Here is a 24,974-nt window from a genome sequence, read left to right on the forward strand (position 1 = left end):
AAACGAAGCCTGGCGCCTCGATCCGGCACTCATCCAAGATCGTACGAGTGCTCCGAGAATATCCGCGTATTTGGAAGAGACGATTGAGGCTACCCCCTGCACTAGCCCGGCTGTATGGGACGACTTGAAAGCGAGATGGAGAACATTCCTGCAAGAAGAAGGCAGCGTGAGGAAGAAGCGCATCACAAGACAAATGAACGAGATACTCCGCCGCATGCGGATAGTACAGAGCGCGGACAACCTCACGGCATGCACGCGCGACTACCTCCACTCGCTGCAAGTTCAGCACGATCGTCTCTTCCGGGAATACGTGTGCAACCCACGCGAACAAGGGACCCCTGTGGGGGAACCAGCGGGACCAGCTTTAACTGAAGCACGAGGAAACGGATCCCTGCAAATCGTAGAGGTGCAACGTCCCGATGGCAGCCTCACCTCGGACCCCACCGAGATCGAAACGGTGTTTCGAGAATACTTTGAGACCGTCTTCCGCGAGCCGGACTCGTGCGGCCCTTCTCCAGAGGCAACTCTCATGGACAGTCTGTGTTCGCACCTGCCTCGACTTGCCGAGGACGAGTGCACAGTCTTGTGCGGCGCAGCAACGGAGGAGGAACTCCGCACAGCCATCCGAGCCATGCCGCCGAATTCGGCTCCGGGTACTGATGGCCTCACGGCCAGTTTCTACGTGATCTTCTTCGATGTCCTGTGTGCCCCACTCCTGGCCATGGTAAACGCGGTCCTTCAGCAGCACATAAAACCTGACTCTTTTAGCACAGGGCGCATCGCCCTTATCCTCAAGGACGGTGCACCTTCAAGCGAACTGTCATCATGGCGCCCGATCTCCCTACTCAATGTAGACTACAAGATCGTGGCGTCCATACTCAACACCAGACTGAGGACTTTCTTGCCAGATCTGATTGCCCCCCACCAGGCCTGCGCCGTGCCAGGCCGATCTATGTTTGCAAATCTTACGGCCACCAGAGACGTCTTCGAATACGCGGTCCTGAAGAGAGTCACGGGCGCCTTCCTGTCCCTCGACCAAGCCAAGGCGTTTGACAGGGTTAGGCACACGTACCTCTTTGAAGTGCTTCGCCGATTCGGGCTCCCGCAGGAGTTTGTGGCTGCCATCGAGCTCCTGTACTCTGACCTGCGCAGTTGCGTCGCGGTGAATGGCAGGACGACGGCCTTTTTTCGGTACACGAGAGGCATCAGGCAAGGGTGCCCCTTGGGCCCAACGTTGTTCGCGCTCTCGATCGAGCCCCTACTGACAACCTTGGCCAGCGACGAGTGCATCCGAGGCCTGCCAATGACCGGTACCGAAGAGATCAGAGTCTTGGCGTTTGCCGATGACATATCCCTCTTCGTCAAGGACGCGCGAAGCCTTGACCGCTTTCGCAGCGTATTCAAGCTGTACGCCAAGACGTCAGGAGCCGAGCTAAACGAGAGGAAAAGCCGAGCCCTGCTCTTCGGTCCGTTTCCTCCTGAAGCGTTGGGCGATATAGAACCGGTCAGCACTGTAAAAGTCCTCGGTGTCTATTTTACCCGAGAAGGCATCGACGCTTCAACCTGGGCGCGCGTCATAGACAGGGCTGCACAGCTTACCGAGCGCGCAAAACTGCTCAGCATGACCCTTCATCAAAAGGCTGTGGCTATGAAGACAAGCGTTTTTGCTTTGGCCTCCTATGTGAGCAGGGTGACGGTGATGCCGGCGCGGGTGGCTACTCGACTCGGCATGTTAGCGAATGAACTTCTGTGGGGCAGGACGCCACCCCCTGTAAAACGAACCCTCCTCCAGCTGGAGGTGAAGCAGGGAGGACTAGGCCTTCCGCACGCGCTCACCTCGAGCAAAGTGCTCGCTTTGAAGACGGCTCGCAAGGTGGCGCAAGCAGGCGACTATGTCGGGAGAGGCCTGCTGCTCTATTTGAGCGGCCCGACAAACAGTTGGCTGGATGCCGGTCGACACTCTGGCCCGCACGCCGAATCGCCCTCGCTCTTTTACAAGGCGGCAGCAGCGACGGCACGCATGCTGCGCAAGGAACTACCGAATTGCGACCCCGACGCGGAGCAGCCGGCCCGCATAGTGGAGGCACTCACGGCAAGCCAGCTGAGCGACGAGGACCGGCAACGAGCGGAGCAGGCTAGGCGCGACCTTTCAATGCTGCATAGCCTGCTGCCAGCTGAAATTCAGGATTTTCTTTGGAAGAAGGCGTGGGAGGTCCTCCCCACCAGACACCGCTTGAAGCGGCTAGGCATTGTGCCCGACGACCGCTGCCCAAACTGCCGGGAACCAGAAACGCAAAAGCACGCCTTGCTTGAATGTTCGTCCGCTCGGCCTGTCTGGCGTATGGTTGCGCACCGCTTTGGAATCCGCCCCCCACCAGGTCATAAACGCAACAAGGGAGCGTTTGCACGGCTCGTGACCGCCTGCACCCTTTTTGTAGTGTGGCAACGTCGCTCGCTCGCGGAAGCGCGGCGACAGCCGGTTCGGGCGGCGCCCCCAGCCGTCGCGCGTATAAGAAGGCTAGTGTGGGAGCTCCTCTCCCGGGAACTCGAGGCCAGCGGAGAGGAGATGTTTCTCCGCCGCTGGCACACGAAATTCTTCTTCGTGAGAGAGGGCAAGCTGGTCGCACCAATCGTCAGCTACTGACCGCTCTCGGTTTTGGGCGTCGCTACACTCAAGAGCGACACGTATGTGGCTCCCAAACATGGTGACCCCCCCTCGCCACTCTCCCCAGACACACCATTCTAACGCCTGTGTTCATGAAGAGATTTGTATCCTGGTGATGAAGCTTTCGTGACGTTGTGTAGCGCCGCTGGCCCCGCTGGTAGGCATCAAGACATTGCTGTTCACTGTATTTATGTAAATAACCCCCCCCCCCCTGTTTCTGCCACAGAGCTTTGTTAAGTGTATGAGTATATACAATGAGAATTCCTTTTGGTACCCGCCTCTCAGTTTGATGCTTGTAAATATATTACGCATGTATATATGTATATAGATACTGCACCTTCTCCTACCCTCCACCACCCCGTATACCACTTATGTTCAACACACCCATTCAAGGTGCTTTCTTTCCCAATTAATTTACGCTCACGATTGTAAACATGTACATAGGTTACGCATCACATTTGTATTCCGTCCGCGTAAGTGTGCACCTGTGTACATATAACGCGTCACGAAACTGTATATGCATTTTCTGTGTAGAACATATCAATGTATCTGTTGTTTTCGTCTGGAGTTAAATAAACTTCCCTTTGTGTAGTATCTGTTCTTATCAGCTTAATATCTGATACGGATCCTATTTGGATCCAAGATATTAAACTTATTTTTGTGATGCGGCGGAGTGCTTGAAGCTTGCTTCACCTCCGCCACGGGTTGGCCCGGTATTGCACTACCTCCGGGATCGGCCCACTCACCCCCTGCGGGGTGAGTTCGACAATAAATTCAATGATAGAAGGAGTGTTCGGATTTACCCATGATACCGGGGTAAACGGCGTGGGTGCGTCGAGTGTCCGAGACGGTGGCGGCACGCCGCCCCGGCTGACGCGGTATTCGCGTGCAGGGAGTGCGCTAGCTGTGTTTACACTTACGATTGCTCTGGGAAAATAAATGTTTCCGTGTGTATTTCATATATGGAGGGTCTCTTTTATTTTGTTATGTTCACACGTACATACTCAAGTTTCTTATTTTTTTTAACATTCCTACTCATATTAATAAAACTATTGAGGAAATTATCATTACTGTTTCGGAGGAAAGCTAGAAGTGTGTATACGATGTGTATGCATGTGCGATGTGTATGTATGTATGTGTGTAGAAGTGTGTATGTATGTGCCAAGCTATTTCCGCTTTTCGAATTCACCCGTTTCGCAACGAAAAATAAAAAAAGCCTCTAGAAAATTGGGTTTGGTTGGTGTTTCTGTTTACAGTTTTGCAGTGGCAAGCGAAGGCATTTTTATTTCACATCTTCACGCGGCGTCTGAACCTGAAGACGCGTGCTCTCGCCACGTCTACGCATCTACACTATTCCCCATCACAAATTAAAATCGCAAAGAACGCCACAGGACCCACTCCGCACACACCTGCTGTACGGTGGAGCGGCAAAGCCCCGATGTGCTTTTCCTATGTCCACTGACCTTTGGGGTTTGACGTCCCAAAACCACCATATGATTATGGGAAAATTTCGACCACCTGGGGTTCTTTCACGTGCACCCTAATCTGAGCACAGGGAAATGCAGCCGCCGCGGCCGGGATTCGATCCCACCACCTGCGGGTCAGCAGCCGAGTACCTTACGGCCATCAGACCACCACGGCGGGCATCGCCTTGTTGATCAAACACTTCATTTCTGAACACCATCTCATACCAGCTCATCCACCGTTGGCTCTCGTTAATTACAACGAACATCCTCGCACGCTCACCTCAATGGAATTGCCAGTTGCTGGAAGTTCCAAGAAAATTGCGCACTAGACGTACGGACGCACCACGCACGCACCTGAAGCGACGTGGACCCCAGGACGCGTGAGATCACGCCCCGGGCGCGCTTTGCCTCCGTACCCACTCGTCACTCCTCACAGCTTCACTAAGCCGAGTATGTAGAAGTCGAAGAAGCAGAACAACAAACCAGCCAATCCCCCACAGTGGGTGTGAGCCACAAGTGAAGGTCAACAAAAACAAGCAACACCAGCGAGCGCAGTGACGAAGCTATCGTAATGGGGCGAAATAATCCACGAATATGGCTGCACGTTGACGCACGGTCGCATTTGTGCAACCACCCGTGTCTCCCGAAGACCGTCTGTCGCGAGTCTTCGACGAAAAGCGCAGGCGAGTACTTCTCCACTGATTTCCGCGACCACTTGACGACCGCCTTCGGCCGCCTCATGTCCGTCCGGCACGATCGACGGAGCGCCGCACCAGCGCCTCGTACACGCCACCATAGCACTCCTACCCCTCGGAATCAGCAAAACTCGGACGTTTTCGACCACGACAGACAGAACCTGCCGGCCCGTTGAACGCTTGAACGACATCGCAGCGGCAAGTCGCACACTCACGTTCCGTCACCCTCTGCCACATGATCCTTCATTCACCGGCTTCACAACCCACGCGGTAGACGTTTCGCACGCATTCCCGGGGCGGAGGTGAAGCAAGCTTCAAGCACTCCGCCGCATCACAAAAATAAGTTTAATATCTTGGATCCAAATAGGATCCGTATCAGATATTAAGCTGATAAGAACAGATACTACATCAAAGAGAAGTTTATTCACTTCCAACTGAGTAAACAATCACATCATTATACGTACACAATACGCAGCCATATTTTGGCCGGATACAGTTCAAAAGGGGCGTAAATAAATACACATTCATTGACGTAAGAGACAAAACGCTTGATGAACTATATACACTATGTACAAACTTGCTATGCGCACATGCTTCTGTACGCCTGAATAAGCACTACACACACCACATATATACATGAATGGAACACACTAAGATATTTACATATTTACAGCGTTGCTTTCCCTTAGCTCTTGTAACAAAGAATTGAGGAAGAAAAGGAGGGGGGGGGGGGGTTAATGGCTTATCAGGGGGGCGTGAAGCTTGCCCTCTCTTACAAAAAAGAATTTGGTATGCCAGCGTCGGAGGAAGCACTCCTCGCCGCTGGCCTCGAGTTCGCCCGATAGGTGAGCCCATAACAGCCGCCTTATGCGCGAGACGGTCGGGAACGCGGCTCGCACAGGCTTCCTGCGCGCCTCTGCTAATGAGCGCCTTTGCCAGATAGCCAGCAATGTGTAAACAAGCACCAGTTGGGCAAAGGCACCCTTGTTGCGCTTGTGGTAAGGAGGGGGCCGGATACCAAAGGAATGGGCTACCATCCGCCACACGGGTTTCACCGAGATACACTGAAAAAGCGCGTGATCCTGCGTTTCCACTGCGCGGCAGTTAGGGCAGCGTGCATCTGGGACAATTCCAAATTTGTTGAGGCGTTCTCTGGTGGGGAGCACAGCCCAGGCCTTTTTCACCAGAAAGTCGTGTGCATCACGGGGGGTGCCGCAGCGAAGCGAGTTCAGTTCGCGCCTCGCGCGCTCAGCGCGTTTCCGGTCCGAGTCGCTCAACTGTTCCAGCGTGATAGCTTCGACGATGCGCGCTGGCGGGTCCTCGTCCACGTCGCCGTCAGGCACTTCTTTTTGCAACATGCGCCACGTCGCAGATGCCGTTTTATAGAAGGGCGCAGGCTCCTCCGCAAAGGGTCCGGTGTGACGGCCTGCATCCAACCAGTCATGCCTCACTCCGCTCCAGTACAGTAGTAAGTTGCGACCCAAGTAATCGCTCGCGCGCACGAGCATGCGGGCGGTTTTCAGGGCCAGGACCCTACTTACGGTCAGAACATGCGGGAGACCGAGACCCCCTTCAGACGTTGCCAGTTGCAGCATGTTTTGTTTCACCGGTGGCGGTTTCCCGTCCCACATGTATGCGTTTATGAGCTTAGACAGCTGGCTTACTGCTCTTGCGGGCATCACCGCCACTCGGCTCGCATGCGAGGCTAGGGCGCAAATGCTTGTCTTGACCGCTACGGCTTTCTCTCTAAGCGTCAGGCCTCGCAGGTCTGCGCGCTCTGACACTTGTTCAGCCCTTTCGAGGACTCGGGACCACGTCGAGGCCGCAACTCCTTCACAGGAAAAGTATATACCAAGGACCTTCACTGTGCTCACCGCCTCGTAGTTGCCGATCGCGTGCGCCGGGAAATGGCCGAATAGGAGTGCCTTGCACTTTCCCTCGTTCAACTGCGCTCCTGATGCGAGGGCGTAGGATGCAAAGACCTGGCGAAAACGGTCGAGGCTACTAGGGTCCCTGACAAAAAGGGAGATGTCGTCGGCGTACGCGAGCACTTTCAAGTCCGCTGATCCTGTGAGGGGGAGGCCTCGGATGTGCGCATCGCTGGCAAGAGACGAGAGTAGCGGCTCTATCGAGAGTACAAAGAGGGTCGGGCCGAGTGGGCACCCCTGCCTTATCCCTCTTGTGTATTGGAAGGTAGCTGTCGTGGAGCCATTTACCACTACGTGGCATCTGAGATCAGAGTACAGGAGCTCGATCACTTGTACAAAACCTGGCGGGAGGCCGAACTCTCGAAGCGTTTCGAACAGGTAAGTGTGCCTAACTCTGTCGAAAGCTTTTGCTTGATCGAGGGAAAGAAAGGCTCCCGTGACTCTTTTCTCAGATGCGTATTGAAAGACGTCTCTTGTGACAGTCAGATTGGCAAACATTGACCTGCCCGGGACTGCGCAGGCCTGATGCGGACCAATGATGTCTGGCAAAAAGGACTTAAGCCGACTGTTTAGAATTGAAGCGACGATCTTATAATCGACGTTGAGCAGCGTGATTGGACGCCACGACGACGGCGTGTTCCGCGGTGCACCCTCTTTCAGAATAAGGACTACGCGCCCCATGCCAAAAGAGGCAGGTTTCGCGTGTCCTTCAAGGACCGTGTTGACGACTGCCAGGAGCGGTTCCTTCAGGGTCTCAAAAAAAGTGGCATAGAAGCCCGCGGTGAGGCCGTCCGCGCCGGGGGCCGAGTTCGGTGGCATTTGCTCGATCGCGGCCCTCAACTCCTCTAACGTGGCTGCGCCACACATGGTCGAGCCCTGATCTTCTTCCAGGCACTTTAGGGATTTGTACAACTCCGACAGGCACGCTGGCACCGAGAGGGTCGTCGTGGGGTCCGGCTCGCGGAACGCTGACTCAAAGTGCTGCAAGAAAGTCGCCTCGATCTCGGTCGGGTCCTTCGTGAGCGTACCGTCGGGGCGCATGACTTCCACTATGCGTACCGAGCCGTTTCCGCGTACTTCGCGCGGGGCGGCCTCTGACTGTTCATCGGAGGCGGCCCGAGTCGCACATCTTTCGCCGTTAGCCGCCCGAAGTAGTCTTTCGTACTGCACCTTAAGGGAGGAGAGGTAATCTCGTGTACAGGTGGTGAGGATGTCCGCACTCTGAATGATACGCATTCTGCGCAGTATCTCATTCATCTCGGACGTCATGCGCTTTCTTCTTTCACTACCTTCTTCTTGGAGAAGAGCCTTCCATGCCGCCTTGAGGTCGTCCCAGGTAGTCGGTGTTATGCGGGAGGTCGCTCTGATCGAGGCCTCTATGCGTGCCTGGATCTGTGGAACGGACACTGGATCCTTCAGTAGTGCCGAATCCAGGCGCCACGACATATCATTCGATTTGGGGCCAGGCTTTGCACGGACTGTGGTTAACAGTGGCGCGTGGTCAGAGAGACGAGTCAAAGCAGATGGTAGCGGGAGCACCTCACACGCTGCTAGGGAGGGCAGTAGGAACTCTGGTAAGTAGGCACGGTCGAGCCGGCTAGCGGTGGCCTTTGACACTCGGGTGGGGCCGAAATCGTCGTCGTGGAGGACGACCCATGCGTCGGAAAGTCGCAGGCAGCGGAGCACCCTGATGAGTTCTTTTGCGTGGTAGGCTGAGCCACCGCGACCCGGTCCCCGGATATCCCTCGTAGCGTCTACCACACAGTTGAAGTCTCCCAGGACCACATGCGGGAGGGGGGCTAGCAGGAACTCTCCAAGCTCCCTGAAGAAGGGATTGGTCTCCGATCTCGTGACAGGCGCGTACACGTTGACGAACCGGACTTTCTGCCCATCGATGAAAATATCGACTATCAACGTGCGGCCATCGGCCCCGAACGCGCAATGAGCCTTTTGTCTAAACCTCCCGGAGACAAAGACGACCCCGACCCCGCAGGACTTAGCCCTCGTCAAGGAAAAAAAAGCTTCGACCTGGCACAGGCTACGGAAGTGCGCGACGTCGAGGGGGGAACGGAAATTCGCCTCCTGGACGAACAGCAGGTCAATATCTTGGGAGCGGGCAAACGAAATGACCGCGGTTTGCTTCGTTTTGTCGCGGAGTCCGCGCACATTCCAGGTAGCGAAGCGGAGTTGGTCAGTCATTCGAGGGAACTAGAGGGCGAGCGGGGGGGGGGGGGGGGGGGGGGGGGCATCAGTGTGCGGGAGGTGGAGCGCTCAGCGAGGGGGGAACAGCAAACGGCGCGCTCGCCTGTGCTGCCATCTGTGGCTAGGTAAACAAAACGCCTCGCTGGCTTTACGCCTGCGCTGCCATCTGTTGCGAGGTAATCAAAACGCCTCGCTGGCTTTAGGGGGCGGTTCCCCTTTGCCGGCGGTGCTCTGGGCTAGCTTCTGCGTCTTCGCCCTCGGGGGGGCGTCACTGTCACTGCTCCTGGCGTCCGGCCCGGTTCGCCGCTGCCGCGCCTCTCTGCTTGTGGCTCTCCCCCTCGGATCCTTCTTATCATCCTCTCCTTGCCGTCGGCGCGAGCGAGAGCGTGCCCGCTCATCACGGCCTGGCGCTGGCTGTGACGCAAGCGGGTCCGGTTTACGACTCAAGTGGGGCGGCGCGTGATCAAGGGGGAGCCGGGAGGTGGGCGGCAGGTTTGATTGAGCGCCGTGGCGGTGGCGGTCATCCGGAAGCTCGTAGTACCCGCGGCTCACGATGGGCAGGTCGTCTCGTGTGGGGTCTTTAATGCCGTCATCTAAGTCCTGAGCGGACACTGGGGCGAGCATATTCACCGGCGCTTTTGAGATGGAGAGGGGAAGCTCATCCCTGTCAGTTGTTGCGGCAGTGTCTGAAGTGCTGTGACAGCCATCCTGGCCCGACAGGGGGGCGGACGGTGTAGAAGGAGCCGAGGGTGTCGAGACGGTTTCGAGGTCACTCGACTCTGTTTCTGATGACGTGGCGGCGGTGTCGTCATTCCTCTCGGGCCTCTCTTCCTCGTTGGCGGGTGAATTTGTCACAGGGACACTTGCGAGCAAGCTACTGTCCGTATCATGGTCTCGGCTGGGGGAAGCTGTCGGCGGCGTGCGAGCCGCGGTCCTGGGCGTCAAGACTTGCATGCGCGAGTGGAGTACGCCTGGCCTGGGTGCTGAGGGGCCGCTCGACTGCGCTAAGTTCGGCTCAAGGTTTGTCACTGAGGGGAAACCGCGTGCGGCGGACGCGTAGGTGCGCCTCCTAAAACAATCTCTCGTCCCGTGTTGCCCCCCACAACGCTTGCATTCGGCTGAGCAGCCCTCAGTGTCGTGCCCGAAAATTCCACATCGTTTGCAGTAAGGTGCGGAGCACGCGGTCGCCATATGGCCCACCTCGCTGCATCGTGCGCACACCCGCCTCATGCCTCGGTATTCGAACATGACACGGTGCCCCGCAATGGTCGCAAAGTTGGGCACCGGTTTGCTCATTTCGATTTTAACGACCCTGACGCCGTTTAACTTATTTTGACGGGAGGCCACAGTAGCAAACGAAATGCCCCGCACCTTACCATACTGCGCCAGGGCGTTGCCAAGTATCTCGTCGGGCATATAGGCTGGGTACCGGTAGGCGTTTACATACGTGACCGGCGGCCCTACGGCCTCAACCGGTACGCTTATGCCATTCACCCGGAAACCCTCAGCCACCATTAACTTAGTTGCCTGACTGGCGTTACGGGTGCATACGAGAAACTTGGCACCGCCCATATGCTGCAACACGAACACACTATCATCGCCTGCAACTACTTCGACTGCATCGATCAAGTCATCAAGAGAAACGTCGCCATCCGGCGCCGTAAACAGGAAACAGTTTTCTCTCACAGGTAAATCGGATGTGGCCGCCATTCTGAGGGCGTTGTCGCCGGTGGAAGGGGGCGTGACTGGTGGAAACTTGTGTCGTGCAGGCGCGCTGCACACTGGTAGTAGCGGCTCAGCCGAGGCGGGCGCCGCGCAGGATCAGGAGGCGGCCGGTAGGCAGCAGGGGGGCTCCGGGACGGCGGGCGTGGACCGGGGACCTTGCTCCTTCCGGCATGGAACAGGCGGGCACCGGGCGGGAAGGCCCGAAACCCAGGGGCAGCGGTCGCACGTCGGAGACGGCAACGCCACGCAGGCTATTCTTGGAGGCTTGAACCCCGGGGATGACGTCAGCGTGACGTGACCCCGGGTCCGACGTAGTGACTCGCGCGAGGCAACTGCTTACACGACCCTTGATCTTAGCCAAAAGGCCGAGAAGCGATGCAATTCATTAGCACGTAATTAAAATCCATTCTTTCACACCTCGTACTTAGTTCTGGCCAAAAGCCGGGCAAACAGTAGCAAAGCAATTCCGACGTCCACCCATGCACAACCAGCATTGTGCACCGACAGCGGCAGCGCTGGCTTCACGGCATTGCTTTTATCCCCAGTCCGCTTGAAGTTTCTAGTTTCGCTTACAAACATGTTAAAACTGAAACCTTCTTTTTCCCAGAGGTCGAAGCCACGCGTGCTTGCTTGCATGCGTACTCTCTATGCGCCCATGACGTCACACCAAATGCTTGCCGGCGAACATTATCAGGCATGTCGCGAGGGATGCTACAGCACTTGTTTTAAAAACTGATGCATAGTGTACATGTCCAACTCGAGCACCAAAATCTAAAAGGAAAAAAAAAAAAAATGACTGTGCAAAATGTGAATACGTCACCTATCCAACATGGCTTCTACGCCGGCTGCCCAAGCAACGCCTCTGCAACGACGCCCACAATCATCGGCAAAAAGGTGGTGCCTTTGGCTGCTTCAGCACGCACAACATATGCCTTGCAAGTTCCGACGTGGCGGAACACCGCACCGAGGTCGACGAAGGTCCTGCCGTGAAAGGCAGACCCGGGAATGCGTGCGAAACGTCTACCGCGTGGGTTGTGAAGCCGGTGAATGAAGGATCATGTGGCAGAGGGTGACGGAACGTGAGTGTGCGACTTGCCGCTGCGATGTCGTTCAAGCGTTCAACGGGCCGGCAGGTTCTGTCTGTCGTGGTCGAAAACGTCCGAGTTTTGCTGATTCCGAGGGGTAGGAGTGCTATGGTGGCGTGTACGAGGCGCTGGTGCGGCGCTCCGTCGATCGTGCCGGACGGACATGAGGCGGCCGAAGGCGGTCGTCAAGTGGTCGCGGAAATCAGTGGAGAAGTACTCGCCTGCGCTTTTCGTCGAAGACTCGCGACAGACGGTCTTCGGGAGACACGGGTGGTTGCACAAATGCGACCGTGCGTCAACGTGCAGCCATATTCGTGGATTATTTCGCCCCATTACGATAGCTTCGTCACTGCGCTCGCTGGTGTTGCTTGTTTTTGTTGACCTTCACTTGTGGCTCACACCCACTGTGGGGGATTGGCTGGTTTGTTGTTCTGCTTCTTCGACTTCTACATACTCGGCTTAGTGAAGCTGTGAGGAGTGACGAGTGGGTACGGAGGCAAAGCGCGCCCGGGGCGTGATCTCACGCGTCCTGGGGTCCACGTCGCTTCAGGTACGTGCGTGGTGCGTCCGTACGTCTAGTGCGCAATTTTCTTGGAACTTCCAGCAACTGGCAATTCCATTGAGGTGAGCGTGCGAGGATGTTCGTTGTAATTAACGAGAGCCAACGGTGGATGAGCTGGTATGAGATGGTGTTCAGAAATGAAGTGTTTGATCAACAAGGCGATGCCCGCCGTGGTGGTCTGATGGCCGTAAGGTACTCGGCTGCTGCCCCGCAGGTGGTGGGATCGAATCCCGGCCGCGGCGGCTGCATTTCCCTGTGCTCAGATTAGGGTGCACGTGAAAGAACCCCAGGTGGTCGAAATTTTCCCATAATCATATGGTGGTTTTGGGACGTCAAACCCCAAAGGTCAGTGGACATAGGAAAAGCACATCGGGGCTTTGCCGCTCCACCGTACAGCAGGTGTGTGCGGAGTGGGTCCTGTGGCGTTCTTTGCGATTTTAATTTGTGATGGGGAATAGTGTAGATGCGTAGACGTGGCGAGAGCACGCGTCTTCAGGTTCAGACGCCGCGTGAAGATGTGAAATAAAAATGCCTTCGCTTGCCACTGCAACTGTAAACAGAAACACCAACCAAACCCCATTTTCTAGAGGCTTTTTTTATTTTTCGTTGCGAAACGGGTGAATTCGAAAAGCGGAAATAGCTTGGCACATACATACACACTTCTACACACATACATACATACACATCGCACATGCATACACATCGTATACACACTTCTAGCTTTCCTCCGAAACAGTAATGATAATTTCCTCAATAGTTTTATTAATATGAGTAGGAATGTTGAAAAAAATAAGAAACTTGAGTATGTACGTGTGAACATAACAAAATAAAAGAGACCCTCCATATATGAAATACACACGGAAACATTTATTTTCCCAGAGCAATCGTAAGTGTAAACACAGCTAGCGCACTCCCTGCACGCGAATACCGCGTCAGCCGGGGCGCGGTATTCGGGGCACCGTCTCGGACACTCGACGCACCCACGCCGTTTACCCCGGTATCATGGGTAAATCCGAACACTCCTTCTATCATTGAATTTATTGTCGAACTCACCCCGCAGGGGGTGAGTGGGCCGATCCCGGAGGTAGTGCAATACCGGGCCAACCCGTGGCGGAGGTGAAGCAAGCTTCAAGCACTCCGCCGCATCACAAAAATAAGTTTAATATCTTGGATCCAAATAGGATCCGTATCAGATATTAAGCTGATAAGAACAGATACTACATCAAAGAGAAGTTTATTCACTTCCAACTGAGTAAACAATCACATCATTATACGTACACAATACGCAGCCATATTTTGGCCGGATACAGTTCAAAAGGGGCGTAAATAAATACACATTCATTGACGTAAGAGACAAAACGCTTGATGAACTATATACACTATGTACAAACTTGCTATGCGCACATGCTTCTGTACGCCTGAATAAGCACTACACACACCACATATATACATGAATGGAACACACTAAGATATTTACATATTTACAGCGTTGCTTTCCCTTAGCTCTTGTAACAAAGAATTGAGGAAGAAAAGGAGGGGGGGGGGGGGTTAATGGCTTATCAGGGGGGCGTGAAGCTTGCCCTCTCTTACAAAAAAGAATTTGGTATGCCAGCGTCGGAGGAAGCACTCCTCGCCGCTGGCCTCGAGTTCGCCCGATAGGTGAGCCCATAACAGCCGCCTTATGCGCGAGACGGTCGGGAACGCGGCTCGCACAGGCTTCCTGCGCGCCTCTGCTAATGAGCGCCTTTGCCAGATAGCCAGCAATGTGTAAACAAGCACCAGTTGGGCAAAGGCACCCTTGTTGCGCTTGTGGTAAGGAGGGGGCCGGATACCAAAGGAATGGGCTACCATCCGCCACACGGGTTTCACCGAGATACACTGAAAAAGCGCGTGATCCTGCGTTTCCACTGCGCGGCAGTTAGGGCAGCGTGCATCTGGGACAATTCCAAATTTGTTGAGGCGTTCTCTGGTGGGGAGCACAGCCCAGGCCTTTTTCACCAGAAAGTCGTGTGCATCACGGGGGGTGCCGCAGCGAAGCGAGTTCAGTTCGCGCCTCGCGCGCTCAGCGCGTTTCCGGTCCGAGTCGCTCAACTGTTCCAGCGTGATAGCTTCGACGATGCGCGCTGGCGGGTCCTCGTCCACGTCGCCGTCAGGCACTTCTTTTTGCAACATGCGCCACGTCGCAGATGCCGTTTTATAGAAGGGCGCAGGCTCCTCCGCAAAGGGTCCGGTGTGACGGCCTGCATCCAACCAGTCATGCCTCACTCCGCTCCAGTACAGTAGTAAGTTGCGACCCAAGTAATCGCTCGCGCGCACGAGCATGCGGGCGGTTTTCAGGGCCAGGACCCTACTTACGGTCAGAACATGCGGGAGACCGAGACCCCCTTCAGACGTTGCCAGTTGCAGCATGTTTTGTTTCACCGGTGGCGGTTTCCCGTCCCACATGTATGCGTTTATGAGCTTAGACAGCTGGCTTACTGCTCTTGCGGGCATCACCGCCACTCGGCTCGCATGCGAGGCTAGGGCGCAAATGCTTGTCTTGACCGCTACGGCTTTCTCTCTAAGCGTCAGGCCTCGCAGGTCTGCGCGCTCTGACACTTGTTCAGCCCTTTCGAGGACTCGGGACCACGTCGAGGCCGCAACTCCTTCACAGGAAAAGTATATACCAAGGACCTTCACTGTGCTCACCGCCTCGTAGTTGCCGATCGCGTGCGCCGGGAAATGGCCGAATAGGAGTGCCTTGCACTTTCCCTCGTTCAACTGCGCTCCTGATGCGAGGGCGTAGGATGCAAAGACCTGGCGAAAACGGTCGAGGCTACTAGGGTCCCTGACAAAAAGGGAGATGTCGTCGGCGTACGCGAGCACTTTCAAGTCCGCTGATCCTGTGAGGGGGAGGCCTCGGATGTGCGCATCGCTGGCAAGAGACGAGAGTAGCGGCTCTATCGAGAGTACAAAGAGGGTCGGGCCGAGTGGGCACCCCTGCCTTATCCCTCTTGTGTATTGGAAGGTAGCTGTCGTGGAGCCATTTACCACTACGTGGCATCTGAGATCAGAGTACAGGAGCTCGATCACTTGTACAAAACCTGGCGGGAGGCCGAACTCTCGAAGCGTTTCGAACAGGTAAGTGTGCCTAACTCTGTCGAAAGCTTTTGCTTGATCGAGGGAAAGAAAGGCTCCCGTGACTCTTTTCTCAGATGCGTATTGAAAGACGTCTCTTGTGACAGTCAGATTGGCAAACATTGACCTGCCCGGGACTGCGCAGGCCTGATGCGGACCAATGATGTCTGGCAAAAAGGACTTAAGCCGACTGTTTAGAATTGAAGCGACGATCTTATAATCGACGTTGAGCAGCGTGATTGGACGCCACGACGACGGCGTGTTCCGCGGTGCACCCTCTTTCAGAATAAGGACTACGCGCCCCATGCCAAAAGAGGCAGGTTTCGCGTGTCCTTCAAGGACCGTGTTGACGACTGCCAGGAGCGGTTCCTTCAGGGTCTCAAAAAAAGTGGCATAGAAGCCCGCGGTGAGGCCGTCCGCGCCGGGGGCCGAGTTCGGTGGCATTTGCTCGATCGCGGCCCTCAACTCCTCTAACGTGGCTGCGCCACACATGGTCGAGCCCTGATCTTCTTCCAGGCACTTTAGGGATTTGTACAACTCCGACAGGCACGCTGGCACCGAGAGGGTCGTCGTGGGGTCCGGCTCGCGGAACGCTGACTCAAAGTGCTGCAAGAAAGTCGCCTCGATCTCGGTCGGGTCCTTCGTGAGCGTACCGTCGGGGCGCATGACTTCCACTATGCGTACCGAGCCGTTTCCGCGTACTTCGCGCGGGGCGGCCTCTGACTGTTCATCGGAGGCGGCCCGAGTCGCACATCTTTCGCCGTTAGCCGCCCGAAGTAGTCTTTCGTACTGCACCTTAAGGGAGGAGAGGTAATCTCGTGTACAGGTGGTGAGGATGTCCGCACTCTGAATGATACGCATTCTGCGCAGTATCTCATTCATCTCGGACGTCATGCGCTTTCTTCTTTCACTACCTTCTTCTTGGAGAAGAGCCTTCCATGCCGCCTTGAGGTCGTCCCAGGTAGTCGGTGTTATGCGGGAGGTCGCTCTGATCGAGGCCTCTATGCGTGCCTGGATCTGTGGAACGGACACTGGATCCTTCAGTAGTGCCGAATCCAGGCGCCACGACATATCATTCGATTTGGGGCCAGGCTTTGCACGGACTGTGGTTAACAGTGGCGCGTGGTCAGAGAGACGAGTCAAAGCAGATGGTAGCGGGAGCACCTCACACGCTGCTAGGGAGGGCAGTAGGAACTCTGGTAAGTAGGCACGGTCGAGCCGGCTAGCGGTGGCCTTTGACACTCGGGTGGGGCCGAAATCGTCGTCGTGGAGGACGACCCATGCGTCGGAAAGTCGCAGGCAGCGGAGCACCCTGATGAGTTCTTTTGCGTGGTAGGCTGAGCCACCGCGACCCGGTCCCCGGATATCCCTCGTAGCGTCTACCACACAGTTGAAGTCTCCCAGGACCACATGCGGGAGGGGGGCTAGCAGGAACTCTCCAAGCTCCCTGAAGAAGGGATTGGTCTCCGATCTCGTGACAGGCGCGTACACGTTGACGAACCGGACTTTCTGCCCATCGATGAAAATATCGACTATCAACGTGCGGCCATCGGCCCCGAACGCGCAATGAGCCTTTTGTCTAAACCTCCCGGAGACAAAGACGACCCCGACCCCGCAGGACTTAGCCCTCGTCAAGGAAAAAAAAGCTTCGACCTGGCACAGGCTACGGAAGTGCGCGACGTCGAGGGGGGAACGGAAATTCGCCTCCTGGACGAACAGCAGGTCAATATCTTGGGAGCGGGCAAACGAAATGACCGCGGTTTGCTTCGTTTTGTCGCGGAGTCCGCGCACATTCCAGGTAGCGAAGCGGAGTTGGTCAGTCATTCGAGGGAACTAGAGGGCGAGCGGGGGGGGGGGGGGGGGGGGGGGGGCATCAGTGTGCGGGAGGTGGAGCGCTCAGCGAGGGGGGAACAGCAAACGGCGCGCTCGCCTGTGCTGCCATCTGTGGCTAGGTAAACAAAACGCCTCGCTGGCTTTACGCCTGCGCTGCCATCTGTTGCGAGGTAATCAAAACGCCTCGCTGGCTTTAGGGGGCGGTTCCCCTTTGCCGGCGGTGCTCTGGGCTAGCTTCTGCGTCTTCGCCCTCGGGGGGGCGTCACTGTCACTGCTCCTGGCGTCCGGCCCGGTTCGCCGCTGCCGCGCCTCTCTGCTTGTGGCTCTCCCCCTCGGATCCTTCTTATCATCCTCTCCTTGCCGTCGGCGCGAGCGAGAGCGTGCCCGCTCATCACGGCCTGGCGCTGGCTGTGACGCAAGCGGGTCCGGTTTACGACTCAAGTGGGGCGGCGCGTGATCAAGGGGGAGCCGGGAGGTGGGCGGCAGGTTTGATTGAGCGCCGTGGCGGTGGCGGTCATCCGGAAGCTCGTAGTACCCGCGGCTCACGATGGGCAGGTCGTCTCGTGTGGGGTCTTTAATGCCGTCATCTAAGTCCTGAGCGGACACTGGGGCGAGCATATTCACCGGCGCTTTTGAGATGGAGAGGGGAAGCTCATCCCTGTCAGTTGTTGCGGCAGTGTCTGAAGTGCTGTGACAGCCATCCTGGCCCGACAGGGGGGCGGACGGTGTAGAAGGAGCCGAGGGTGTCGAGACGGTTTCGAGGTCACTCGACTCTGTTTCTGATGACGTGGCGGCGGTGTCGTCATTCCTCTCGGGCCTCTCTTCCTCGTTGGCGGGTGAATTTGTCACAGGGACACTTGCGAGCAAGCTACTGTCCGTATCATGGTCTCGGCTGGGGGAAGCTGTCGGCGGCGTGCGAGCCGCGGTCCTGGGCGTCAAGACTTGCATGCGCGAGTGGAGTACGCCTGGCCTGGGTGCTGAGGGGCCGCTCGACTGCGCTAAGTTCGGCTCAAGGTTTGTCACTGAGGGGAAACCGCGTGCGGCGGACGCGTAGGTGCGCCTCCTAAAACAATCTCTCGTCCCGTGTTGCCCCCCACAACGCTTGCATTCGGCTGAGCAGCCCTCAGTGTCGTGCCCGAAAATTCCACATCGTTTGCAGTAAGGTGCGGAGCACGCGGTCGCCATATGGCCCACCTCGCTGCATCGTGCGCACACCCGCCTCATGCCTCGGTATTCGAACATGACACGGTGCCCCGCAATGGTCGCAAAGTTGGGCACCGGTTTGCTCATTTCGATTTTAACGACCCTGACGCCGTTTAACTTATTTTGACGGGAGGCCACAGTAGCAAACGAAATGCCCCGCACCTTACCATACTGCGCCAGGGCGTTGCCAAGTATCTCGTCGGGCATATAGGCTGGGTACCGGTAGGCGTTTACATACGTGACCGGCGGCCCTACGGCCTCAACCGGTACGCTTATGCCATTCACCCGGAAACCCTCAGCCACCATTAACTTAGTTGCCTGACTGGCGTTACGGGTGCATACGAGAAACTTGGCACCGCCCATATGCTGCAACACGAACACACTATCATCGCCTGCAACTACTTCGACTGCATCGATCAAGTCATCAAGAGAAACGTCGCCATCCGGCGCCGTAAACAGGAAACAGTTTTCTCTCACAGGTAAATCGGATGTGGCCGCCATTCTGAGGGCGTTGTCGCCGGTGGAAGGGGGCGTGACTGGTGGAAACTTGTGTCGTGCAGGCGCGCTGCACACTGGTAGTAGCGGCTCAGCCGAGGCGGGCGCCGCGCAGGATCAGGAGGCGGCCGGTAGGCAGCAGGGGGGCTCCGGGACGGCGGGCGTGGACCGGGGACCTTGCTCCTTCCGGCATGGAACAGGCGGGCACCGGGCGGGAAGGCCCGAAACCCAGGGGCAGCGGTCGCACGTCGGAGACGGCAACGCCACGCAGGCTATTCTTGGAGGCTTGAACCCCGGGGATGACGTCAGCGTGACGTGACCCCGGGTCCGACGTAGTGACTCGCGCGAGGCAACTGCTTACACGACCCTTGATCTTAGCCAAAAGGCCGAGAAGCGATGCAATTCATTAGCACGTAATTAAAATCCATTCTTTCACACCTCGTACTTAGTTCTGGCCAAAAGCCGGGCAAACAGTAGCAAAGCAATTCCGACGTCCACCCATGCACAACCAGCATTGTGCACCGACAGCGGCAGCGCTGGCTTCACGGCATTGCTTTTATCCCCAGTCCGCTTGAAGTTTCTAGTTTCGCTTACAAACATGTTAAAACTGAAACCTTCTTTTTCCCAGAGGTCGAAGCCACGCGTGCTTGCTTGCATGCGTACTCTCTATGCGCCCATGACGTCACACCAAATGCTTGCCGGCGAACATTATCAGGCATGTCGCGAGGGATGCTACAGCACTTGTTTTAAAAACTGATGCATAGTGTACATGTCCAACTCGAGCACCAAAATCTAAAAGGAAAAAAAAAAAAAAATGACTGTGCAAAATGTGAATACGTCACCTATCCAACATGGCTTCTACGCCGGCTGCCCAAGCAACGCCTCTGCAACGACGCCCACAATCATCGGCAAAAAGGTGGTGCCTTTGGCTGCTTCAGCACGCACAACATATGCCTTGCAAGTTCCGACGTGGCGGAACACCGCACCGAGGTCGACGAAGGTCCTGCCGTGAAAGGCAGACCCGGGAATGCGTGCGAAACGTCTACCGCGTGGGTTGTGAAGCCGGTGAATGAAGGATCATGTGGCAGAGGGTGACGGAACGTGAGTGTGCGACTTGCCGCTGCGATGTCGTTCAAGCGTTCAACGGGCCGGCAGGTTCTGTCTGTCGTGGTCGAAAACGTCCGAGTTTTGCTGATTCCGAGGGGTAGGAGTGCTATGGTGGCGTGTACGAGGCGCTGGTGCGGCGCTCCGTCGATCGTGCCGGACGGACATGAGGCGGCCGAAGGCGGTCGTCAAGTGGTCGCGGAAATCAGTGGAGAAGTACTCGCCTGCGCTTTTCGTCGAAGACTCGCGACAGACGGTCTTCGGGAGACACGGGTGGTTGCACAAATGCGACCGTGCGTCAACGTGCAGCCATATTCGTGGATTATTTCGCCCCATTACGATAGCTTCGTCACTGCGCTCGCTGGTGTTGCTTGTTTTTGTTGACCTTCACTTGTGGCTCACACCCACTGTGGGGGATTGGCTGGTTTGTTGTTCTGCTTCTTCGACTTCTACATACTCGGCTTAGTGAAGCTGTGAGGAGTGACGAGTGGGTACGGAGGCAAAGCGCGCCCGGGGCGTGATCTCACGCGTCCTGGGGTCCACGTCGCTTCAGGTACGTGCGTGGTGCGTCCGTACGTCTAGTGCGCAATTTTCTTGGAACTTCCAGCAACTGGCAATTCCATTGAGGTGAGCGTGCGAGGATGTTCGTTGTAATTAACGAGAGCCAACGGTGGATGAGCTGGTATGAGATGGTGTTCAGAAATGAAGTGTTTGATCAACAAGGCGATGCCCGCCGTGGTGGTCTGATGGCCGTAAGGTACTCGGCTGCTGCCCCGCAGGTGGTGGGATCGAATCCCGGCCGCGGCGGCTGCATTTCCCTGTGCTCAGATTAGGGTGCACGTGAAAGAACCCCAGGTGGTCGAAATTTTCCCATAATCATATGGTGGTTTTGGGACGTCAAACCCCAAAGGTCAGTGGACATAGGAAAAGCACATCGGGGCTTTGCCGCTCCACCGTACAGCAGGTGTGTGCGGAGTGGGTCCTGTGGCGTTCTTTGCGATTTTAATTTGTGATGGGGAATAGTGTAGATGCGTAGACGTGGCGAGAGCACGCGTCTTCAGGTTCAGACGCCGCGTGAAGATGTGAAATAAAAATGCCTTCGCTTGCCACTGCAACTGTAAACAGAAACACCAACCAAACCCCATTTTCTAGAGGCTTTTTTTATTTTTCGTTGCGAAACGGGTGAATTCGAAAAGCGGAAATAGCTTGGCACATACATACACACTTCTACACACATACATACATACACATCGCACATGCATACACATCGTATACACACTTCTAGCTTTCCTCCGAAACAGTAATGATAATTTCCTCAATAGTTTTATTAATATGAGTAGGAATGTTGAAAAAAATAAGAAACTTGAGTATGTACGTGTGAACATAACAAAATAAAAGAGACCCTCCATATATGAAATACACACGGAAACATTTATTTTCCCAGAGCAATCGTAAGTGTAAACACAGCTAGCGCACTCCCTGCACGCGAATACCGCGTCAGCCGGGGCGCGGTATTCGGGGCACCGTCTCGGACACTCGACGCACCCACGCCGTTTACCCCGGTATCATGGGTAAATCCGAACACTCCTTCTATCATTGAATTTATTGTCGAACTCACCCCGCAGGGGGTGAGTGGGCCGATCCCGGAGGTAGTGCAATACCGGGCCAACCCGTGGCGGAGGTGAAGCAAGCTTCAAGCACTCCGCCGCATCACAAAAATAAGTTTAATATCTTGGATCCAAATAGGATCCGTATCAGATATTAAGCTGATAAGAACAGATACTACACTTTGATCTTAGCCAAAAGGCCGAGAAGCGATGCAATTCATTAGCACGTAATTAAAATCCATTCTTTCACACCTCGTACTTAGTTCTGGCCAAAAGCCGGGCAAACAGTAGCAAAGCAATTCCGACGTCCACCCATGCACAACCAGCATTGTGCACCGACAGCGGCAGCGCTGGCTTCACGGCATTGCTTTTATCCCCAGTCCGCTTGAAGTTTCTAGTTTCGCTTACAAACATGTTAAAACTGAAACCTTCTTTTTCCCAGAGGTCGAAGCCACGCGTGCTTGCTTGCATGCGTACTCTCTATGCGCCCATGACGTCACACCAAATGCTTGCCGGCGAACATTATCAGGCATGTCGCGAGGGATGCTACAGCACTTGTTTTAAAAACTGATGCATAGTGTACATGTCCAACTCGAGCACCAAAATCTAAAAGGAAAAAAAAAAAAAATGACTGTGCAAAATGTGAATACGTCACCTATCCAACATGGCTTCTACGCCGGCTGCCCAAGCAACGCCTCTGCAACGACGCCCACAATCATCGGCAAAAAGGTGGTGCCTTTGGCTGCTTCAGCACGCACAACATATGCCTTGCAAGTTCCGACGTGGCGGAACACCGCACCGAGGTCGACGAAGGTCCTGCCGTGAAAGGCAGACCCGGGAATGCGTGCGAAACGTCTACCGCGTGGGTTGTGAAGCCGGTGAATGAAGGATCATGTGGCAGAGGGTGACGGAACGTGAGTGTGCGACTTGCCGCTGCGATGTCGTTCAAGCGTTCAACGGGCCGGCAGGTTCTGTCTGTCGTGGTCGAAAACGTCCGAGTTTTGCTGATTCCGAGGGGTAGGAGTGCTATGGTGGCGTGTACGAGGCGCTGGTGCGGCGCTCCGTCGATCGTGCCGGACGGACATGAGGCGGCCGAAGGCGGTCGTCAAGTGGTCGCGGAAATCAGTGGAGAAGTACTCGCCTGCGCTTTTCGTCGAAGACTCGCGACAGACGGTCTTCGGGAGACACGGGTGGTTGCACAAATGCGACCGTGCGTCAACGTGCAGCCATATTCGTGGATTATTTCGCCCCATTACGATAGCTTCGTCACTGCGCTCGCTGGTGTTGCTTGTTTTTGTTGACCTTCACTTGTGGCTCACACCCACTGTGGGGGATTGGCTGGTTTGTTGTTCTGCTTCTTCGACTTCTACATACTCGGCTTAGTGAAGCTGTGAGGAGTGACGAGTGGGTACGGAGGCAAAGCGCGCCCGGGGCGTGATCTCACGCGTCCTGGGGTCCACGTCGCTTCAGGTACGTGCGTGGTGCGTCCGTACGTCTAGTGCGCAATTTTCTTGGAACTTCCAGCAACTGGCAATTCCATTGAGGTGAGCGTGCGAGGATGTTCGTTGTAATTAACGAGAGCCAACGGTGGATGAGCTGGTATGAGATGGTGTTCAGAAATGAAGTGTTTGATCAACAAGGCGATGCCCGCCGTGGTGGTCTGATGGCCGTAAGGTACTCGGCTGCTGCCCCGCAGGTGGTGGGATCGAATCCCGGCCGCGGCGGCTGCATTTCCCTGTGCTCAGATTAGGGTGCACGTGAAAGAACCCCAGGTGGTCGAAATTTTCCCATAATCATATGGTGGTTTTGGGACGTCAAACCCCAAAGGTCAGTGGACATAGGAAAAGCACATCGGGGCTTTGCCGCTCCACCGTACAGCAGGTGTGTGCGGAGTGGGTCCTGTGGCGTTCTTTGCGATTTTAATTTGTGATGGGGAATAGTGTAGATGCGTAGACGTGGCGAGAGCACGCGTCTTCAGGTTCAGACGCCGCGTGAAGATGTGAAATAAAAATGCCTTCGCTTGCCACTGCAACTGTAAACAGAAACACCAACCAAACCCCATTTTCTAGAGGCTTTTTTTATTTTTCGTTGCGAAACGGGTGAATTCGAAAAGCGGAAATAGCTTGGCACATACATACACACTTCTACACACATACATACATACACATCGCACATGCATACACATCGTATACACACTTCTAGCTTTCCTCCGAAACAGTAATGATAATTTCCTCAATAGTTTTATTAATATGAGTAGGAATGTTGAAAAAAATAAGAAACTTGAGTATGTACGTGTGAACATAACAAAATAAAAGAGACCCTCCATATATGAAATACACACGGAAACATTTATTTTCCCAGAGCAATCGTAAGTGTAAACACAGCTAGCGCACTCCCTGCACGCGAATACCGCGTCAGCCGGGGCGCGGTATTCGGGGCACCGTCTCGGACACTCGACGCACCCACGCCGTTTACCCCGGTATCATGGGTAAATCCGAACACTCCTTCTATCATTGAATTTATTGTCGAACTCACCCCGCAGGGGGTGAGTGGGCCGATCCCGGAGGTAGTGCAATACCGGGCCAACCCGTGGCGGAGGTGAAGCAAGCTTCAAGCACTCCGCCGCATCACAAAAATAAGTTTAATATCTTGGATCCAAATAGGATCCGTATCAGATATTAAGCTGATAAGAACAGATACTACATCAAAGAGAAGTTTATTCACTTCCAACTGAGTAAACAATCACATCATTATACGTACACAATACGCAGCCATATTTTGGCCGGATACAGTTCAAAAGGGGCGTAAATAAATACACATTCATTGACGTAAGAGACAAAACGCTTGATGAACTATATACACTATGTACAAACTTGCTATGCGCACATGCTTCTGTACGCCTGAATAAGCACTACACACACCACATATATACATGAATGGAACACACTAAGATATTTACATATTTACAGCGTTGCTTTCCCTTAGCTCTTGTAACAAAGAATTGAGGAAGAAAAGGAGGGGGGGGGGGGGTTAATGGCTTATCAGGGGGGCGTGAAGCTTGCCCTCTCTTACAAAAAAGAATTTGGTATGCCAGCGTCGGAGGAAGCACTCCTCGCCGCTGGCCTCGAGTTCGCCCGATAGGTGAGCCCATAACAGCCGCCTTATGCGCGAGACGGTCGGGAACGCGGCTCGCACAGGCTTCCTGCGCGCCTCTGCTAATGAGCGCCTTTGCCAGATAGCCAGCAATGTGTAAACAAGCACCAGTTGGGCAAAGGCACCCTTGTTGC

At 55.2% G+C, this 24,974-nt stretch overlaps 1 non-coding gene and 4 pseudogenes across 1 annotated transcript; 1 reads left to right on the forward strand and 4 right to left on the reverse strand.

Moving 5' to 3' along the window:
* Positions 1-3,243: 3,243 nt before the first annotated feature.
* On the forward strand, positions 3,244-3,412 carry LOC142766205 (U2 spliceosomal RNA; annotated as a pseudogene).
* A 1,679-nt stretch (positions 3,413-5,091) lies between these two features.
* Positions 5,092-5,249, reverse strand: LOC142766541 (U2 spliceosomal RNA; annotated as a pseudogene).
* An 8,141-nt stretch (positions 5,250-13,390) lies between these two features.
* LOC142766149 (U2 spliceosomal RNA) lies at positions 13,391-13,565 on the reverse strand (annotated as a pseudogene).
* An 8,142-nt stretch (positions 13,566-21,707) lies between these two features.
* Positions 21,708-21,899, reverse strand: LOC142766285 (U2 spliceosomal RNA). The gene has a single exon (XR_012884466.1). It is a non-coding gene; the product is annotated as a U2 spliceosomal RNA (small nuclear RNA).
* Positions 21,900-24,231: 2,332 nt separating this feature from the next.
* Positions 24,232-24,406, reverse strand: LOC142766150 (U2 spliceosomal RNA; annotated as a pseudogene).
* Positions 24,407-24,974: the final 568 nt, after the last annotated feature.

This window comes from Rhipicephalus microplus, chromosome 6 (genome assembly GCF_043290135.1).
Source record: "Rhipicephalus microplus isolate Deutch F79 chromosome 6, USDA_Rmic, whole genome shotgun sequence".
In the NCBI taxonomy this organism is placed as follows: domain Eukaryota; kingdom Metazoa; phylum Arthropoda; class Arachnida; order Ixodida; family Ixodidae; genus Rhipicephalus; species Rhipicephalus microplus.